The 20,071-nt window shown below is 39.0% G+C and overlaps 1 long non-coding RNA gene across 3 annotated transcripts in view; it reads left to right on the top strand.

Moving 5' to 3' along the window:
• LOC110394603 overlaps window positions 4,193-20,071 on the top strand; it is a 51,593-nt gene continuing 35,714 nt past the window's right edge. For 2 of the 3 annotated variants that reach the window (XR_002435736.1, XR_002435734.1), the window contains exons 1-2: window positions 4,193-4,424; window positions 4,816-4,987. This is a non-coding gene — a long non-coding RNA (uncharacterized LOC110394603). Of the gene's footprint in view, window positions 4,425-4,815; window positions 4,988-10,627; window positions 12,976-20,071 lie in introns of those variants that run through there. The other variant, XR_002435735.1, reaches the window with a different exon arrangement.

Below are 20,071 nucleotides of genomic sequence, written 5' to 3'. Positions count from 1 at the left end.
CTAATCTGGGTCAGCGACAAATCTGGTCCTCACAGCTGTCACCTGAGTCCCACAGTGCAGCTAACTGCCAGCATTTCAGAGCCAGTGCCCATCACCATCACCCTGAGAGAGTTAGTCCTCCCACAACAGAATGTGCTATATTCTGAAGAATTCTTGACTAAATTACTGCCACCAATTATAGTGCTCACAGTATTTATTGCATGAGGCTGAATATATATTCAATCTTACAACTCTCTCTACCTTTGCGGCAGTCTTCCATCGTGTCAAATGATAAATCCTAGAAACACTACAGATTTTTACAGCCATAGAATATGCACCCAAACCATCTTTTATCCATTTCTATCATAAGTCACTACAGGCTGAGTTAGCTCATACGGACTAGAAATTGAAGGGCAGACCACAAGTGAAGTTTACAGCCAGCACTAGCAGGGGTTGAGTGTAACCTGATCTGGAAGCCAGCACTAGCTGCTCCTAATCCAATCTGAATAAAAATGTCCAGTGGGTCAGGAAAGAAAATATGCAATAATTTTACTCTCAAAGTGGGACTTTGGTAGTTCATGGATCGTTAATGGAAAAGGGTCATAACAAACTACAGGATACAAGAAATGCTCTGTCTTCTTCTAGACTGCAGTAGAAATTCTATGAATACCTTGGTCCTGCCAACAGATTTGTCAGGCTATGTAATTTATCTAAAGAAACAAACTTTCTGGAACTTTACCTCTTTTTGGCGAGGTACTGAAGCAGGGAATTGCTTCGGCTAGTTGAGGGGTTGAGCACCTGCCAGGCGCCATTGTCCTCTGTGAGGCAGCGGCTTTCTGACATCACAGGGGAGGAGCCAGGAGCAGCGGCAGCATCACCTCCTGCACATATAAAACCTGCCACTAGGGAGCAGAGAGCCCAAGGAGTGGTACAAACAGGACGGGTAAATAGGATGTGACGCTTCAGAAGGATGTGGTGCAGCACTTTGTGCGGGCAGTTCACACAGGGTAGGAGAGCAGGGAGTGCAAGAAAGGAGGGTATCTCTGTCCACTCGGGAGACCGGCTCAGCTATCGGCTGCCTCCTAGACAACAAATTTAGCCATGGTCATCACTAGGCGGGATTAAGGAGTATCAGAGAGTGCGAGCAGGAGGTAGATCGGTGAAGCAAGAAAGATACCAACATGATACCCCCCAAATGGTGGTGGACCCCCTCCCCTGCCATTGTCGAGCAGAGGGAGGTGATTTAAGGGAAGAGGAGGAGTGCAAACAGGTACCAGCTTGGTGTCACAGGCAACCCCCATTCCAACCTTCCTCGGTTACCTAGATGCCCCTGCATAACAGATTTGAGATTCTGGAACTTGAGGGCGAGGTGAGTGAGGATGCAGTGGGAGGTCCACCCATAAGGTTGTCTAGGGTGAGGTGGTTGACTCTGCACCTCAAGACTGCCTCCACCAAGAAGGACAGAAGAGTGATTGTCATAGGCGACTCCCTTCTGAGAGGAATGGAGGGCCCTGTCTGTTGGCCCAACCCTGCCTGTATGGAAGTGTGCTGCCTCCCTGGGGCCCGGATCAGGGATATTTATAGGAAACTTCCTAGTCTGATTCACCTCTCTAATTATTATCCTTTATTGATAGTTCAAGGCTGACAGCGATGAAGTCCCTGAGAGAAGACTGAGGATTATCAAAAAGGACTTCAGGGGACTGGGATGGTTAGTGGATGGAGTGGGTGTACAGTTTGTATTTTCCTCAGTCACTTCAGTGGCAGGGAAGGATACTGAAAGGAGCAGGAAAACCCATCTTATAAATACACGGCTGAGAGGGTGGTGCAAATGCAAGAGTGATGTGTATTTGGCCGTGGGGCAGTTTACTCAGCATCTGGCCTAATGGCTGTGAATGAGTCACACCTGTCCCACAGGAGGAAACAGATCCTAGCCCAGGAGCTGGCAGGGCTCACTGAGAGCATTTTAAACTACATATGAAGGGGGAAGGGGATAAAACCAGGCCAGCTTGAGATGAGCCTAGGGGAACAATTATGGGACTGGGGGTGAGGCAAGGGGCTCAGCTGAAGTGCATCTACACCAATGCAAGCAGCATGGACAACAAACAGAAGGAGATGGAATCCATTGTGTGGCAGGCAACCTATGACTTAGTTGTCATTATGTCATGGTGGGATCACTGCCATGACTGGAGTGATGCAGTGGATGGCTATAAGCTCTTCAGAAGGGATAGGCAAGGAAGGAGGGGTGGTGGCGTGACTCTGTATGTTAGAGTGCTTTGATTTTGTTGAGCTTGTGGCTGGGAATGATAAGATTGAGACTCTGTGGGTAAGGATCAGGGGGAGGGCCAACAAAGCGGACATTCCGGTGGGGGTTTGTTATAGACTGCCTAACCACAATGAAGAGACATATGGGGTGTTCTACAGACAGCTGGCCCTTGTTCTCAAGGGGGACTTCAACTTCCCTGATACATATTGGAAATACAGAGCAGCACAGAAGAAACAGTCTAGGAAGTTTCAAGATTGTATGGAAGATAACTTCCTGAAACAAATGGTAAGAGAGCCTACCAGGGGAGTTGCCCCACTAGACCTGCTGTTGACAGAGAAGAACTGGTGTGAGATGTGAAGGTCAGGAGCTGTGTTTGAAAGAGTGACCACAAAATGGTAGAGTTCTTGATTCTTGGTGAAGTCAGGAGGGAGGGCAGCAAGACTGCTACCTTGGACTTCCGGGGGGCAGACTGAATTATTCAGGATGCTGGTAGGAAGAGTCCCTTGGGATTCAGTCCTGAAGGATAAAGGGGTCCAGGAAGGCTGGTCACTCCTCAAGAAGTCCTCACACTCCTCAAGTCTTAAAGGTACAGGAGCAGGCTATCCCCTGTGTCACAAGACGAGCTGGTGGGGAAGAAGACAGGTGTGGATGAACAGGGAACTTTTCCTGAAGCTCCAGGAGAAAAAGAGAATCTTCCTCCTGTGGAAGAAGGGGTGGACAACTTAAGGAGAGTATAAAGAAATTGTTAGGATGTGCAGGGAGAAAATTAGAAAGGCAAAAGCCCAGCTTGAACTCAACTTGGGCATTGGGGTAAAAGAGAACAAAAAACGTTTTTACAAATATATGAATGGTAAAAGGAGGGCTAAGGAGAATCTCCATCCTTTACTGGATGTGGTGGCGAATGTGACCACTGAAGATAAGGAAAAGGCTGAGGTTCTCAATGCCTTCATTACGTCTGTCTTTAAAAGTCAGACCAGTTATCCTTGGGGTACTCTACCCCCTGACCCAGAAGTCTTGGATGGGGAGAAGTATAACCTCCCCATGATTCATGTGGAAACTGTTAGAAACCTGTTACTCTACCTGGACTGTCACAAGTCCACGGGGCTGAATGGGACCTACCTGAGGGAACTGGGCGGAGGTAATAGCCAAGCCACTTTCCATCATCTATCGGTGTTCCTGGTCAACCGGAAAGGTCCTGGAGGATTGGAGGCTTGCCAGGGTGACTCGCATCTACAAGAAGGGTTGTAAAGAGGATCTGGGGTACTACAAGCCTGTCAACCTGACCTCGGTGCCAGGAAAGGTTATGGAGCAGATCATCTTGAGGGAGATCACACAACATGTGCAGGACAACCAGGGAATCAGGCCTAGCCAGCACAGATTAGGGAAAGCCAGGTCCTGCTTGACCAGCCTGATCTCCTTCTATCATTGAGTGACCTGTGTGGCGGATGAGGGAAAGGCTGTTGACCTACTCTACCTACACTCCAGCAAAGCCTTCGACACTGTCTCCCACAGTATTCTCCTGGAGAAGCTGGCAGCCTGTGGCTTGGACAGGTACACTCTTTGCTGGGTAAAGAACGGGCTGGATGGCCAGGCCCAGAGAGTGGTGGTAGATGGAGTTACATCCAGCTGGCAACCAATCATAAGTGGTGTTCCCCAGGGGTCAGTATTGGAGCCTATCCTGTTCAGTATATTTACCGATGACGTGGATGAGGGGATTGAGTGCACCCTCAGTAAGTTTACAGATGACATCAAGTTGGGAGGAAATGTTGATCTGCCCAGGGCTAGGAAGGCCCTACAGAGGGATCTGGACAGTCTGGGTAGCTGGACTGAGGCCAGTGAGATGAAGTTCAGTAAGACCAAGTGCTGGGTCCTGCACTTTAGCCACAACAACCCCAGGCAACACTACAGGCTTGGGGCAGAGTGGCTGGAAGACTGTGTAGAGGAAACAGACCTCGGGGTGTTGGTCAACGCTTGGCTGAACATGAGCCAGAAGTGTGCGCAGGTGGCCAAGAAGGAAAATAGCACCCTGGCTTGTATAACAAAGAAATAAATTTGCCTTTTGAATCACTTCATGTGTTGTTTCCCTCGCACAAAGCTACCTTCCTTTCAGCTGCACACGCAGTGGACGGAGGTACAAGATCAAGGACTTCATACCTCATCTGATTTCTAAACTGTTCTTTGGGTGAGTAGGGATTCAAAGAATTGTATCTAGCAGAATGCTTTTCCAAAACAACAAGAAAAACCCCAAGAGTGTCTGAACAAGATTAAAACCTAGCAACATCTCAGGAAAAAGGAACCTGTTGCCTACTTTTCTACAACAACCTTTGGCAAACTGACTGATTGCCCTTATTCACTAGTAAAATATAGGGATTAAGGGAATGAAAACCTTCAAGGAGGAACTATGAGATAGCCATCTGCTGCAATAAGGGACACGGCTTTATGTTTATCTGAATATTCACAGGCAAAATTAAGCCCTAAATGTTATAAAGATGATTGAATAAATGACAAAGCTGCATGCTAGTAATATGTTCCTCTTACCTTAATCACTGGATAATTTCTAGCTGTTCCCTCAGACTCTCAAGACTCCTTATACAGCCTACTTGGGTGAAGCAGAGACAAAAGCTCTCAGAAAATCTACCCCGTGTTCTGCTTAATCTGGTACTGAGACACCAGGTCACTGTCAAGGAATACCATTACGAAATGGATGTTCAGATGCTTCTTTTCCTCATGGAACAACAATTATAGGTAAGTAATTTTCTCCACCATGAAATACAGTATTGTACTTTATTGCCTTAACCTTTCAGCATTTTATCTTTTGACTAGCAACTACACCTTTTCTCTCAAATGAGCGAGGCCATCACCAATAAAAAAGAATGGAATAGCTAACCAGTCACATGTAAAATTTGAAAAGGGAAAAGCAGAATGCCATAGTGTTAGATTTTTGAGAATGGTTCAGACATTAATATTGAGAGACAACATTTTTGTGACAAAGGTTGCAAACAGCAAGTTCATGTAATTCCCCGTTTTATTAACAGGAAGAGGTTTTGGTGCAAATGCTTTCTGTGAGGATGTTGCCATGGTAATGAGCCCTTTTGGAGGCAATAGTGTGGAAACTTATAGTTAAGTACAGAGCTCTGTAAATAATGTGCTTTTAGGGGAAGAAAGTCTATTTATTAATATAAATCTTCAAAGTTTCAGCTGATTAAAAATTAGAATTTCTTGTTACAGTAGAAAGGTAGAAAGATATACATCAAGATACATATATCTAATACTAGAGCTGTGTAGAGCTGTACAATGCAAGGGTAACTTGTAAACTTGTACCAGATTTATATAAACAGAGGAGGCTTTCAGCCACTCAATTTATTTTATATTTAAAGCATAACAACCCTTCCTTTTTTTTTTTTTTTTTTTTTTTTTTTGTAGGAGTGCATTTTGGAAATGTATTCTTGTCCTGTCATTTCTCTTTAGTGTAAATAAAGCTGTACGATAATATCAATCTTTACATATGGCAAACTGAGGAAGATAAAGTGGGTTTGCAAGGAAAATCGGTACATTTAAATTTTAAATGCAAGGGAGAAAGTTGACATTTGTAGATCCTTTAACTGTTCATCCTTAAACGTCATTCTAATGGCACATTTATATCTAAAATAATGATAACAGAGTTTACTATCATAATTTATGTGCCTCCAGGAAGAAAACATCTTCCTAAAGTTCTGAAAGCAAAAATAAAATATCAATCAAATATATAAGCAGATATGAGACAAATTATATCAAAATTTGAGGGTCTGTATTAAATAAGAGCCAAAGGTTGGGTAAAATATTTTCAGTTTTCACAGGATTTATAAATCGTTTAGATGGTAAAAGGCAAAGGATTTGGACTATGCCATGACTCATACATGAGCTCAACTAGAAAGTGACTGGCAGTGTTTAACAGCTATTAGTGCAAGAATGTTGGCATCCTCATCAGAATGTGCTTTTTCCCTTTTGAAAGCATTCTTCAAACTTGGATTTTTTTGTGACATTTAAAAAACAATAGAAATACCTGTACTCATAGAGTCATGGAAGTTTATTTTGTGACTGCAAAAATGACAAAAAAACTACCTGGGATGTAGTGATGAGAGTGTATGTTCAACTGCTTTAGGTTTTAGGGTGGATAATTCACAGTCATCTTTAGGTAATGAATGTCCAGCAACCTTATCATGTCTTAATAGCTAGAATAAGGAATACACTTCTTTTTCATTAAGAATGAATAACTGAGTCTGAAGTAGCAACAGTAAAACGTCATATGATGTACTATGAAGTAAATTTAACCTGAGAAGATTTCTAGCAAGAAACCATAATGAGAAACAATTTTTCAGGAATCTCTGAGCACAAATGAGGTGTGAATCTTTCTAACTTATATTGAGTAGCATACCTCTTTGCTCTAGATGCAGCTCAAGTTTGGCTTCTGGGTGTGAAATTCAATTCTGGTAATACCCTAAGGCATTCGTTTACCCAATTAGAGCCACTAATAACGATTGAAGAGTTACATAGCACAGGTACAAGAAATGTTTACATGATTACAACTTCCCTGGATACCACCTGAAGCTGTGAAGTGGAAATGTCTAAGGGTATGTAGGTTACAGATGAAAATTGTCTTTCATTTAGGTACATCATTGTCACCTGCCGTTTGGAAATCACACCTGCTAATATATAAATATATATTTAATTTAAATAATATATTTATATTACATTTATATGTATTATATGTATAAATATAAGCTTTACTTGCCCAGTTTGAGATGCATTTCTTTGCAAAAGATATGGATCAAAAAATTTAGCACAAGTCAAACCACAGAGCACAAGTCTTTTTTGAGCCCATGATGTCTCTCAGATTTCTTGGTAAGTCTTGTTGCTTCTCTTGGCAACTTCTCAGAGGTTTAACTGCTGGCTGAGTCATCTTAAGCTTTTGCAGCTCACCTATCTTGAGTTTGTAGACATTATTTCAAGTAATTTTTTTTTAAAATGCTGTGTAGTTTTATTTTAAAAAGTAATTTCATAAAGAAGAAATTTTTAAAAAATTGAACACCTGAGATTTTCACTTGAAGTTGAGTCAAAGCCTTTCTGAAAACTGTAATGAGACTGACTCACAAACTTCATTCCAAATACACATATACTTCCCTGTCTTTTCTAGGTTTGATCAAAATTGTTTTTCTCTTTTAAATACATTCAAAAAGAGATGAAAAAAAAATCTGTTATCACAGAATTTCATCCTAATTCTAGAAATACTGAAATCTCTTGTGCTAGCTCTATATCATTTCACCTGCAAACTGTTTTTAATATTAACACACCCAGATTTGAATAAATACAGTATTCTCAGTTCCAATCAATTTTAACAGACTGTTTGTTCAGTTGCTGCTGGAAACACTGGACAACATACAGGAATAAAAATACAAAATATAACTGGGAAATGGCACACAATGCATCATTCAGTGAGCAACAGAATAAAAAGCAGTGGTGATTAGCTATTATATATGCATATATGTATATTGTATTTTGCAATTAGAATTCTTTAAGTACTATTTTAATAGAAAGATTTTAAATACATCATTGGGTTTATTAACTTGCCTGCTTTAGTTCAGATGTTGTAATCATTTACAATTATGCATGGCATGATTAGAACCATCACTAAGAAATGGTTGAGCAGCTTAGTGTAAAATATGATTCATGGCTCTCCAGGCCAGGTATTTCAACACTGAATATGGCAGTAGAATATGCAGGAGAACCTAGCAATTTAGAAAGTAGGTTTTTCACTTCTTCAAAGATGATAACAGCTACCTTTAAGCAAAGTTGTATTCATATTTTTATAGTGTTCTACATTTAAATAATTTCTGTCATTTTCCAGTTAAATGAAATGACAGTATAACTTCTATTCATCTTCATCTCTCTCTAAAGTGCTAGCGACCAAATTACATTGAAAAGATCAAAGAACTTTAAGTAACTGAGAAACAGAAAGTTTTGCTGTCGCTGCTATGTTGGAATATACCAAGAAAACCACATCAATCCCCTTAGCGGACACGCTGCACACCTGTAGTCAATTACCTAACCAAGGAAAATATTTCAAGGACATATACCAAACTTTAGGTTGAGTCAGCACGTGTGCTACCCCCTTTGTTTGCTACTGTATGACTCTACCAATGCAAAAAAAAATGAGAAGTCTTAAGACCAGCATTACCTAACTGAAAAGGAAGAAACAAAGAAAATTAAGGAGTTTATTACAGGATGTCTATTACATTTCTTCTGCTTTGTTAGCATCTGTAGACTATTTTATACAAATTAAGGATCTTTCTTACTTACCTTGTTACCACTCTGATAGAAACAAAGTACAATTAGTGCAGACAGAAACAAATCCATGGTGCATAATGAATGCCTAAAACCAGAGAAAAAAAATGTATTTCTTATCTTTTCTTTCCTATCTATATGATTTTACCAAAAAAAAAAAATCACCAAATTTAAGGCATACCACTATACCTCCTTGATGTGTATTAGCAGTAAGTAATTCAAGCTGGCAAGCAGTGTACCAAGTAGTGTGTCCTCTAATGTCAGAAAACCCAAGGGAGTTATCAAGAAAGATGCATCTGTCAGATATGCACTATCCTAAAGTGTTTAATGGGCACAGAAACAGACAGTACCACATTCTGGAGTCTTTCAAGTATGAAATGGCCTTTTTTTATTTCAATCCTTGTGTATTTAGTTTCCATTTCAAAAATTACAGAAAAAGAATTAAAATTTAAAAGGCTTATTCCCTCTGAAGAGCTTTTCTGGGTGCACAGTGTATTGTTCCTAGTAATTACAAGTAAAGTAGTTTTCTGTTTGGAAACTATACAGCAACGATCTGAAAATACTTTGTGTCATTTACAGCAAATCAAATTATAAACTAGTCAGCAGAAACTAAGTGATCTAATTTACCCTTATTTCTAGATAGGAGGGACTATCATATGCTTCATAGCTTGCATGTCATACCGCTTAAACATAAGATAGGTAATCTCTGAAGCTGGGATAAGAGGGCAGTAGAAGCAACCAGCTATCACTGACTTTCAAATGGGACTTGGAGTTCTTTTCCAATCTTAATGATGCTATGATTCTATGCCAGAGTAAAGACATGGATGTCATTGTGACTGCATCATAGGATAAGGAAATGCCCACTTCACCATTTGTAGAGTACCTGGTTAGGACAGTACAGACCCCAGATGTCTCTATCACTCTCAAGCTCATTCTACAACAAAGTACATATAGGCATATGCATATATATAAACATAATAAAAATAGAAGAAAAAATGTTGGAAAATGTAAAGTGGAAATACTTGAAATGGTTCTATAAAAACAGAAATCAACTGAGGGCAGAAATAAAGTTTTTTAAAAAACAACAATATGTGAGAATTTTTATCTATCCAAATACTGGTGTGTGAGAAGACCACATAATGAGGATTAAAATATGAGCGGTTTTGGCTGGGAAAGGAAATTGCTTTTCAGGTTCATGTGTGTATCATTTGATAGAGTTTTAAAGCAGTGAAGAGTTGCAATATGCCAACCACGCATCAAAATTATATGAAAACTAGGATGACATCACTTGGCTGTCCGTAACACAGTAGCAATGAGCCAAAAAAAAAAAAAAAAAAGAGAGAATTTAAATTTAGTGACTGTATTGTAAGGCATAGTATGTGTCTAATATAAAGGAATTTCTACATGCCTCCATAGGTACTGAAAAGGAATTTTTAATTTTACATTATATCATATGGCATGCAGTCTACAACATGCATACCTAATTAATTCTCTATTATTTTCCTTATCATTCTTCATGAAGTGGACAGAAGTTAGTATATATCACATCACACAGAATCATAGAGGTTGGAAGGGACCTCTGGAGATCATCTAGTCCACCCCCCTGATAAAGCTAAGGATGTTGTCAACCTTCACATCCCCAGCCAGTCCTTCTTTGCAACAACCAATAGCAGTCCATGCTCTTGGCAACCTGTGACACCCTCCCAGCAGTGTCCTGGATTTTGGCTCCCAGGTGGCAACATACATCTCAAGATTCCTTATCGGGCCAGCAGAGGGAAGTGTCAGTGCCTCTTTTCAGGGAGTCACTCACCACAAGTATTTGGCCTTTATTTTTACAGTGTGGCAGGCTGCCAGTACAGTTTCTCCTTGCAGACCTTGCTCATGGGTGTCTATAGCTGTAAGAGTTTCATGTCTGTTTTTTGTTGTGAAGCTGGATGATGGAGACTGGAGTCCTGCTTTTGTGGGTCATTAGAGACCAAGATGCCTCATCTTCAGTGGCATCCACTACTGGAACAAGATTATTAAACAACCTATGTCTCTCTTGATGTCTCTAATATTACACAGATTTTTAACTGCTTCCAGCAACTCAACTACTTGCCATAAAGGATCGTTCACCTATGCACACTTCATGCAAGTGTTTACCTTATCACTAGGAGAAAGTTCAAGGCGCTCAATGCAACCGACCACTTTCACCGAGTCTCCTTTCTAACCAGTTCTGTGTGGGTGGATGCATCAGATATCTCTGGGGATTTCCCTGAAGGGGTACCCGTTTTCAAGTGGACAAGTGCCCACTGCCATTCTGGATGAGGTGAAGAGCACTCCTCCCTGGCTGTGAACCCGCAATCAAGTTACAGCACCCTGTCTTTGCAAACTGAAATGATAGTGCTTCTCCTAGAAGTGAGAAAGCAGGTGCCCTCCCTGCACATCCTCCCAGAGAAACTGCCATGCAAACTTCTACGCCATGTCCTATTGGCATGCCATGTCCTGTGTGCCTGTCCTGGTTGCTTATGATCCCTTGGGCTGTCTTTTTACATGTGTGTGTCCTAAAATTATTCAATATCTGAAATATCCATTGCATTGAAGGCTTTTGTGTCTGCTTTGCACAATTTAGAATAAGTCCCGAAGACCAATCTATAGAATGAAAAGCAATGAAATTTTCTGAAATTGTTTGGAATTGTTTCAGTGTATTTGTACATAAGAAAAAGGCAGCACAAAGCTAATACCAAGCCTTTCAGGTATCATTTATTTCTATGTTTGACATCATTCTTAGTGCCACTGTGCCACAGAAAATATCTGGTGTACAAGTAGTCCTGAGTATCATGAGGCTTAACTTGAAAAAAATCCTCTGAGACATAACAGCTTTCTAGTTTCCTCCTATTTCTCACAGAAAGGGATAAGTAATACTTTAATCTTAGAGATAAACTGTAACACTTCCGGTCTTGGTCAGCAAACAAGCACTGCTGTCACCTTCTTTGCTTTGAGGACAAGAACGTGTGAGAGCAATTGGGTAGTGCTCCACATCAGAGGCTTAAATATACAATTCTTCTCAGTGTGTTACAGAGGTTCCTGATCTTATCACAGTGTGCCCATTTTAAACAGTGCCCAGGATCATTAGTTCCATGCTAGTTATTTTCTGGTTGAAATTTTTCCTTGTTCTGTATCTCAATGGCTGATGAGAATTTACAGTATTTTTACTGTATCTATGGGTACAGAGGGAAGAAGCGCATCCTCTGTGTCTGAATCATTCTGTCTGAAACCTGTATTCATAACAGTAGATAACTCGTCTGTTTTCTTTTGTGCATATGAAAAAAGAATAAAAATTAACCCTACCTTGTATATATCAACAAAAGCTCTCTGGGATTAACTACTTTTGATTGCTGAAACATAGATGTGACCTGCTCAGTCTTTCAAATTGCATCAGATGATACAAGACTATTTTTCCAACATGGTTTGGAATTAAGACAGAAAGTTGCTGTTAACAGTGCTTTGGATGCTGTGTTTTGGATTCATTAACTGTAAGGCAATCCTTTGACATCTAAAGAATAGAAGAGTGAAGTTGCAGAATAGCACCCCACCTATCAGATTGTAAAGGGAAGAAAAATTGCATCAATTTAGAGGTAAGGATGAGAAAAAAGAGCTTCTTCACTGACAGCAGGAAAGTTGAGATAGAATAAGACTTATTTCCTTAAGGAGAAACAAAAGAAACATAAAGAAATTAAATAAAAAATATGACACTCAGTTCTAATTTGTGTGAAAAACTTCTGTAGGAATTATGTACTTAGCCACGGATATATCCATATCTTAAAAATCAGTACATGATGTTGAATCTATAAGAAATAAAGTCCAGATCGAATGTCCACTGGGATTCATGGGAATACTTTTACCGACATTATATGTTCCAGAGTGAAATTCTTCCTGTTCTGGGCAGGGAATTATATTAATACATTCCAAACAACTGTAGCTGTATATAGTGGATTTTCAGCAAGTATATTCTAGCTAGATATAAACATTGCCAGATATAAATATGCTGTTGTGTCTAGCTCAAAAAGATTTTTAAGGCACAGCCATTCTGGTAATTATATTGGTCCGGCCTGACTGTAAATTACATCAGCATTGAAACTGCTATGAAACTTACCTGCTTGTCTAACATACAACAGCTAATTCTGTCCCCCAACAAATGTCAGGCCGTGGTTGAAAGATGCCCACAAACCCTCTCTGCTGACCACACTCCACAAGCTAAGTGTTTCCGGGGTCTTTATCACCTAAGATTACTGTCTACCATGGAAGAACTCCCAGGGACCTGGCTATTGGCTCCCTTTCCCTTTGGCTCTGCCAACTTTCTAAAGAAGGAATTAGCAACACCTTTACATTCAAGCTCCAGAGTTCTGGTCTGGTGAAAACCAAAGATAAGACAGAACAAGTCTACGTCTTTCTAGCCTTCTCATTTGGATTTCCTAACTGTAGTTTATTCCTACAAAGGCATTACTCTCTACAGCAAGTAAGTCCAAAATTCAGAGAAAATGCACTTCCTTCTATTTTGATGTTTGTATAAAACTCTAAGTGGATTAGATGGCAAAGAATCACTACCAAAAAAACAAACAAACACAAAAACATTTCCTGTCAGTCACTGGCCAAGCTTTCCACAGTATTCATAGGACTTAACATCACGGGTTTCTGTTTGTACCACGCACATAAGAATTTCACTGTATAACAAATTTAAAGCTTAAGCAAGACCATGTTTCTGAGTTTTTCAGGGAGAGAGCATGTGGAAAGGTACAAAGAAAAAGGATAAGTGAAAGGGAGCAAGTACTAGGCATCAAGGACTGCTTCAACTTCATCTTTCCTCAAACAGTCCAACATTTCTGCTATAGAAATGTACTATAGATTATGTTACATATATTACATCCTAGAAATAAATAGAAATATATGAATAAGTTAACATTAGGAAACACTGAAATAAGGAGACAAAGCCTATACAAAGATATATACAAACTGATTTTCTAAAATTGTCATTCTTTTGTACTCTTCCTGCTTAAAAGTGTAAATATCAAATATAATCTCAGCTTTTTTGAGCAGCTTTCTGTCTAATTTCCTGCATCTCTTCCCTTTTCACAGTCCCCTACCTCTCTCCCACCATCTTTTTGAACCTATATGTACAAACATGGGAGAGGCTGGAGAGCAGTCCAGCAGAAAGGGATCTGGGGATTCTAGCTGATGCCAAGTGGAACGCAAGTCAGCAGCATGCCCCAGCAGTCAGAAGGGCCAACCGTACCCTGGGGTGCACCAGCCCAGCTCTGCCAGCGAGTGAGGGGAGGGCTTGTCCCGTTCTGCTCTGTGACTGCGCATCCTCATTTCCAGCACTGGGTGCAGGTTTGTGTGCCACAGTGTAAAGATGTATAAGTATGAGAGAGAATCCAAAGGAACTCTACAAAGACAGTTAAGGGTCTGGAGGGGAAAACGTACAAGAAGCAACTGAAGTCTCTTTGTTTAGCCTAGAGCAGAGGAGCTGAAGGGAGGCCTCATGGCAGCTGCAGCTCCTCACAGGGATCAGAGGGGCAGCTCTGAGCTCTGCTCTCTAGTGACAACAACAGGACCCGAGGGAACAGCATGGAGCTGTGTCAGGAGGGGGGCAGGTTGGGTGTCAGGAAAAGTTTCATCACCAGAGGGTGACTGAACACTGGAACAGGCTCCCCAGGGCAGCGGTCATGGACTCAAGCTGCCAGAGTTCAATAAACATTTGGACAGTGCTCTTAGAAATGTAGCTTTAATTTTGAGTGATCCTGTGTGGAGCAAGGAGTTGAATTCAAAGATCTTTGTGGGTTCATTCCAACTCGGGATATTCTATGATTCTACCATTCTATGATTCTTTTTACTTTTAGAAGAAGATCCTTTCCTTATCTTGGAATAAGAGCAATGAAATCTTAAGTATGCTAGACTGTTCTTCTATATGTTTAAAATCCTTGTTTTATAAATAGGAAAAAGGTGCATGAATGAAAAGTTAAGTCATTTTCAATAGTTTATGAGCTACAGTTACTGGATGAGAAAACAAACATATTTCTAGTTAACGTAATTTAACATATATCATGCTACACTATAACACAAGTCTAACTGACAAATTCTTGCAGTTTTTGCTTTAGAATGTGAGTCCAAAATTTATAGTACTATTCCCCACAACCCAGATGTTTATAGAGTTGTTTTTTATTCCCGACATTCAAAATGTTCTTGGAATAACCACCTTTCCTTTCCACCTGAGGAATGTGAGGTATTTCAAAGTAAAAACATCTCAGAAAATCTCAACATGACAAGTTTATAATCAGCTAAGCAATTTTCAGACCCTGAGACACTTAGAAGTACTCAGAACATTACCTAAGAAATTTTAATGAGCATCATTAGAGCAGACACTTATTCTACTTCATGCACTGCACTCTGGGAACTGTTGAATGAGGAGTTTATGATCCTTATTAGACTTCAGCACATTTTTCTTCTGATTTCTGTAACTTCAGAAATGGTTTTTAACCTAGCTCAATATGTCTATACCTTACCTTGCAAAAGGTGAAAAGTGCTTTTGGCCTTAGTTCTTTTCCTCTTACTTTTTATAGATTTTATATCCTGATTGGTATCTAGTTCTCAAGGAATCTGCTTACTTCAAATAATCTTAGAGATTTGATGGAACTGCATAACTATCGGTACTTTTTCAGCTATAAATGTATCCCATAGAATATAAATATTTTATAAATACATACCACATTGTTACTAGAATATATTTCATCTTAAATTGTACTCATTGCTGAAGTAATGATATGTTCTTGCACACATACTTCAGCTTTGATGGCTCCTTTTATGCTTAGTCCACTAAAATCCTGTATCAATTATTTCACTCAAAAATATATGTTATATTTTCATTTGTATTACTGTTCAACAACTTAAGTTATTTTCAGAATGATTAGAAAAAGCAGGTTCTTATATCTCATCTAAACAATGATTATCTAGAAAAATACAAAAAAAGAGATGTACCAGAACAAATGTCTTTTTTTTCTGGGAGGCTGGCAATGTGCAACCCCTCATTTGATAAAAGACATAAATCCATGTTAACTTCGTGCTACACTCAAAAGGCCACTGAACTTATGTAGCTACCCCAATAAACTGCAGAAAGAGTAGGGTCATCATAACTCCAAAGAGGACTAAAAACTGAGGATCCCAAAGAAACAGAGTTCTGTATTACTCAAGAGTTGTCAGAGTAACACTGATAGGTTTCAAGAAGCACCTGGGACCCATGCAATGTAAAGGAATCTCTGCACTCATTTCAGTTCTTGAAATCATCTCGGCTCTCCAAATCATCTCAGTGGTGTCCAGCAATCTGTTTATTGGTGCCTGGGGGAAATGCAACGACTAGTTTAGAAAGATGGTTTTCTGAACCCCTCTCTATTTACTTATTTTTTTTCTGGCTCAAAGCTCAAAGCTTTATGAGGCCTTTTTGGTAATAAGACTGACTTATCTAAAAGGCGAGTGGTGGGTGTCGCCGTGTGGCAATCAGCATACATTTGAAAGACTAGAAGTGTTTACTGGTGGAAGGTCTGGCCTGTGACCAAATAACTCCAGCTTGGTACGGGAGACTGGAGGATGGTACCATTGTATCCTGTGAAGGCAAGATACAAGTGGGCACTTCCCTGCTCCCTCTTATCTGCTGGCAAGGCCTGAAGGATGGGAACAAAGGAGTTCCTGCTGAGGTCCAAAAACCAGAAGCTGTCACTCCAAAGAGAGTGACCCATTGTGTCTTAATCTCGCCATCAGGTATACATATATAAAAGAATCTCCTCTCCCTCCTATAATTGGAGTGAGACAGTAGTTAACCCTGGTGAGTCCATGTGTAAAAAAAAAAAAAAAAGATATCTGATTTATAATTAATTCTACTTCATGAGTTTTTCTTCATGAGTTTTTTTGTGAGTCTGTGGAGAGGTTTATTTGGAGGTTTCCTCTCTCCAGTGCAATCAGTACTTGTGTGTAAACTGTGTTCTGTTTTGTCACCAAGAAGTTAAAGATCTCTAAAAGTGCATTTAGACTTCCACTACCAACATCTTACAAATTGCTAGAGTACTTGCTTCTCTGACAGCAAGTTTTGAGAAGTAAAATGTTACCTACTTCAAAACAAAGTGCTAACTAAAAATGAGACCACCATCCTACAAACCATGTGGCCACCTGTTCTTCATCTCTGATCCACAGATCTAAAGCATACAACCTTGAAGAGTGAACAAACATATCTATATTTTTATGTACAGACATCAGATGTATTTTCTGTTAGGGAACTTAACATGGAATTGGCAAGCCTAAGGAAAAGGACTGCTTTGTTATAAATGTTACAATTGCAGTACAGGTAATGTATTTTTGAACTGGTTCTAGCCACTAGCTGTCCTGTGGCTTCTCCTTCTGGCCGGACCCAAAGGCTTGCATTCATTGGTATGCAAATACTTGGAATCCACATGAAGGTCTTCCACAGCCTCAGCAGACCCCTGCCAGATCTTCTTTCTCAAAAAGCTATGCATGCTCAGTCAACATCACAGCGACTGTACTAATGAGCCCTGCCAAAGCCAAGTGACCTGCAGTGTCTCTGCAGCTCTGTTGCCCACATAGTGGTTACTGGAGTGTTGCCCTCTCTAAAATTGTTGTCACTCTCATAATCTCTTTTACCAAAAAGGGTTTAGTTCACTAATAATGTCTCACTCATATAAGAGCTGGCACAAAGGCTGGCAGTCAAGTACAAGAATCATAAACTTTTTTTTTTTTATCTCTTTCTTATGTGAAAAAGCACAAGATTAAAGCAAAGGCAAATATGCAAATGTAGGAAATAACCAGCTGTTTGCAGTCAGGCAGAATATTGTAAAGCCCATTTCCTCATACAGTACAAGGGATCAGGCATGGAATTTGTGGGGGATAGGGGCCGATTAATCTCCACTGGGATCTCAATTTGATCATTTTAACAGAAAAGAGTTGAAATTGATTATATTGTATGTGTACAGTTTTGGTCAGTGTCACCAGTATATTAACATTAATATGAGAAATATTTGTATTATATCAAGTGGATAAAATCTTTAAAAACCACTCTGTTATAGACAGTACATTACAAGGAAAGGATTACATTTTAAAGTATTTATGTCTGCCAATCAAAAAATACTGGTTTTGTAAAGTACAGTAATTTTGCATATTTCATATTTATACAAAAATAATCACTAAGGTAAGCAGGTGCCAATGTGCTTAGAGTCCAATTTGATTTCCATAAAGGATACAAATAATATGAATTGGATCTGGAAGGGACTTTAGAAATTGTCTGCTAAAATATAATAAGAGACTGAGTTTTCACAAGGCTTCAGCTCCCATGCAGGCCCACTGAATAAATGGCAGGTACTTAGAACTGTTTAGCATCCAAATTTTCTACAATTCAGAGGCCAACAGAGTGAGCTCTTTCAAGAATTTAACCATTTACCTGGTTATGGGAATTATGGGAATAGAAAGCAATAGAAACTCTAACCTTCGCTGAGTGTATTGAATACTTCTGCAATCTTATTACTAGTGGTTTTATTAGGATCAAGACTTTGAGCTCTGCTTTGAAGTGAGTGGGAAGCCAACACAACCACAAAGTAAATTTTCACATCAGTCTTCAATGCTAATGAGGTATGTTCTGTATGCTACAACAATTCAAGTTTTTTTGTAGCTATTACATACAAATCCAGACAGATTAAGATAAAGAAGTGCAGGCTAAAACTGAGGACCACAACAGACAAAAAAGAAAAGAAGGAAAGAAAGAAAAAAAGTCAACTACTTAAAGCACAGCAAAAGGTCACACACTTGCTGAAAATAGCTGTCTCCAATACAGTGTTCATATTGAGTTCCTTGCCAGCTCTCACAAAACAAAACACAGTACACTGAAAAATCAGTGATACTCAGAAAAATCAATATGAACAGTTTTAGTGATACCCCAAATAAGGTTCCTGTGAAACAATTTCTCTTCTTGCTTATTCTAGGGAGATAAGTGGTGTAATATTAAATCTTAGAGTGTCTATGCTTCAGCAATGGGAGGAGATATTCTATTTTCCTCTAAAACTGTGTTGTCCCTGCGCCCTAGCTAACTAGCAGTGGTAATTCATAATTTGTTATCTTGAGCAATTAAGTTGCTTCAAAAGTTTTAACGTAGCTCAGTGTAGAAACATATTTAGAAAGGAGAAAAAAAATTCCTAACATATGACAAGACCTAATACTGACTGTTATTAAATTAGAGACTATTATTAAATTAGAACAAACAAACAAAATGTTTCAATACTTTGTAGAAAAAAAACAGTTTATGAATGATAGAGAGTAAACTGATTACCCTGTAACAAACAACACTGGTTTTAATGGCCTACACTGAACAGTGTTTTGAGGTCTCCAAGAAACAATGGTGATATATCTGGTATTGCCAAACCACATCAGCATCATGAAACAAGTGATGTAGTACTGCTTATCTTTACCTGTTGCCAAATAATATAGTCTCCCAGGAGATTATGTGCAAAATGCATGTGCAAAATTACTAATTTTACAATTACAGTAATTAATTTCAACAATTTCAGTTTATTTAGAAACTTACAGACATTTTTGTTTTCATTTGCAACTTCTACCTTAAAGCATTATTTTTATTAAGAACAAATTAATACATCAGTGAATCATATTGAAATACTTTTGAGGATTTGAGTTTTTTTCATAGAAATCATGTAAAAATTAATTTATACTTCACAATATTTCATCCAACTTGGGAAGTGAAAAAGCTACACTTCTTTTTTGCTCAATATGGCATAGACAATAACATTTTCATTCTGAACTTTCACTGAAGATCTTGTTCTACAAATTATTGTCATGGAGAATCGATTGTTTCTCACATCTATGAAGCCCTATGTTATGTATTTTTAAGATCTATGTATCCTTTCAGCCTTCTTTTTTGGAGTGAAAAAAATACTGTTCTCTAGATACATACCTACATATACATAATGAGATATGTTTTAAGATATATATATTTATGAGATATATTCCTCTGGATCATTTCTGGAATCTAGTTTATATGATAACCAAACAAGATATCTCAGAACTACTGAATGAGAGTGCCAATGTTTGTCACAGAGAAGAACAACTTGTCATAAACAGCTCTTTTAGCCAGCTTTGCTGACTTAGTGATGTCACGTAACACTAACACTAATGAAGCTCTAATCTAACCTGAGCGACCTAGTCAATTGTCTCAGCTATAATGGTTTCAGTAGGAAATTGCAAGCATATTTACTACAAGATAATGTTTGCTTGAATTTTTCATACTAAATTCCGTTTAGAGAAAATAGAAAATGAAATCCAATGAGAAATATATATATATATATATATATAAAACAATACTAGGTTTATGTTCCAAAACTGAGCCAATAAAGCAAACCTATAATTACCACAACCTGCTAATATAGTAAAAGGCAGTCATAAAACTGAAAGGATTCACTACAT

This window comes from Numida meleagris, chromosome 2, assembly GCF_002078875.1.
Source record: "Numida meleagris isolate 19003 breed g44 Domestic line chromosome 2, NumMel1.0, whole genome shotgun sequence".
Taxonomy (NCBI): domain Eukaryota; kingdom Metazoa; phylum Chordata; class Aves; order Galliformes; family Numididae; genus Numida; species Numida meleagris.
This window is presented reverse-complemented; position numbering and strand designations above follow the sequence as displayed.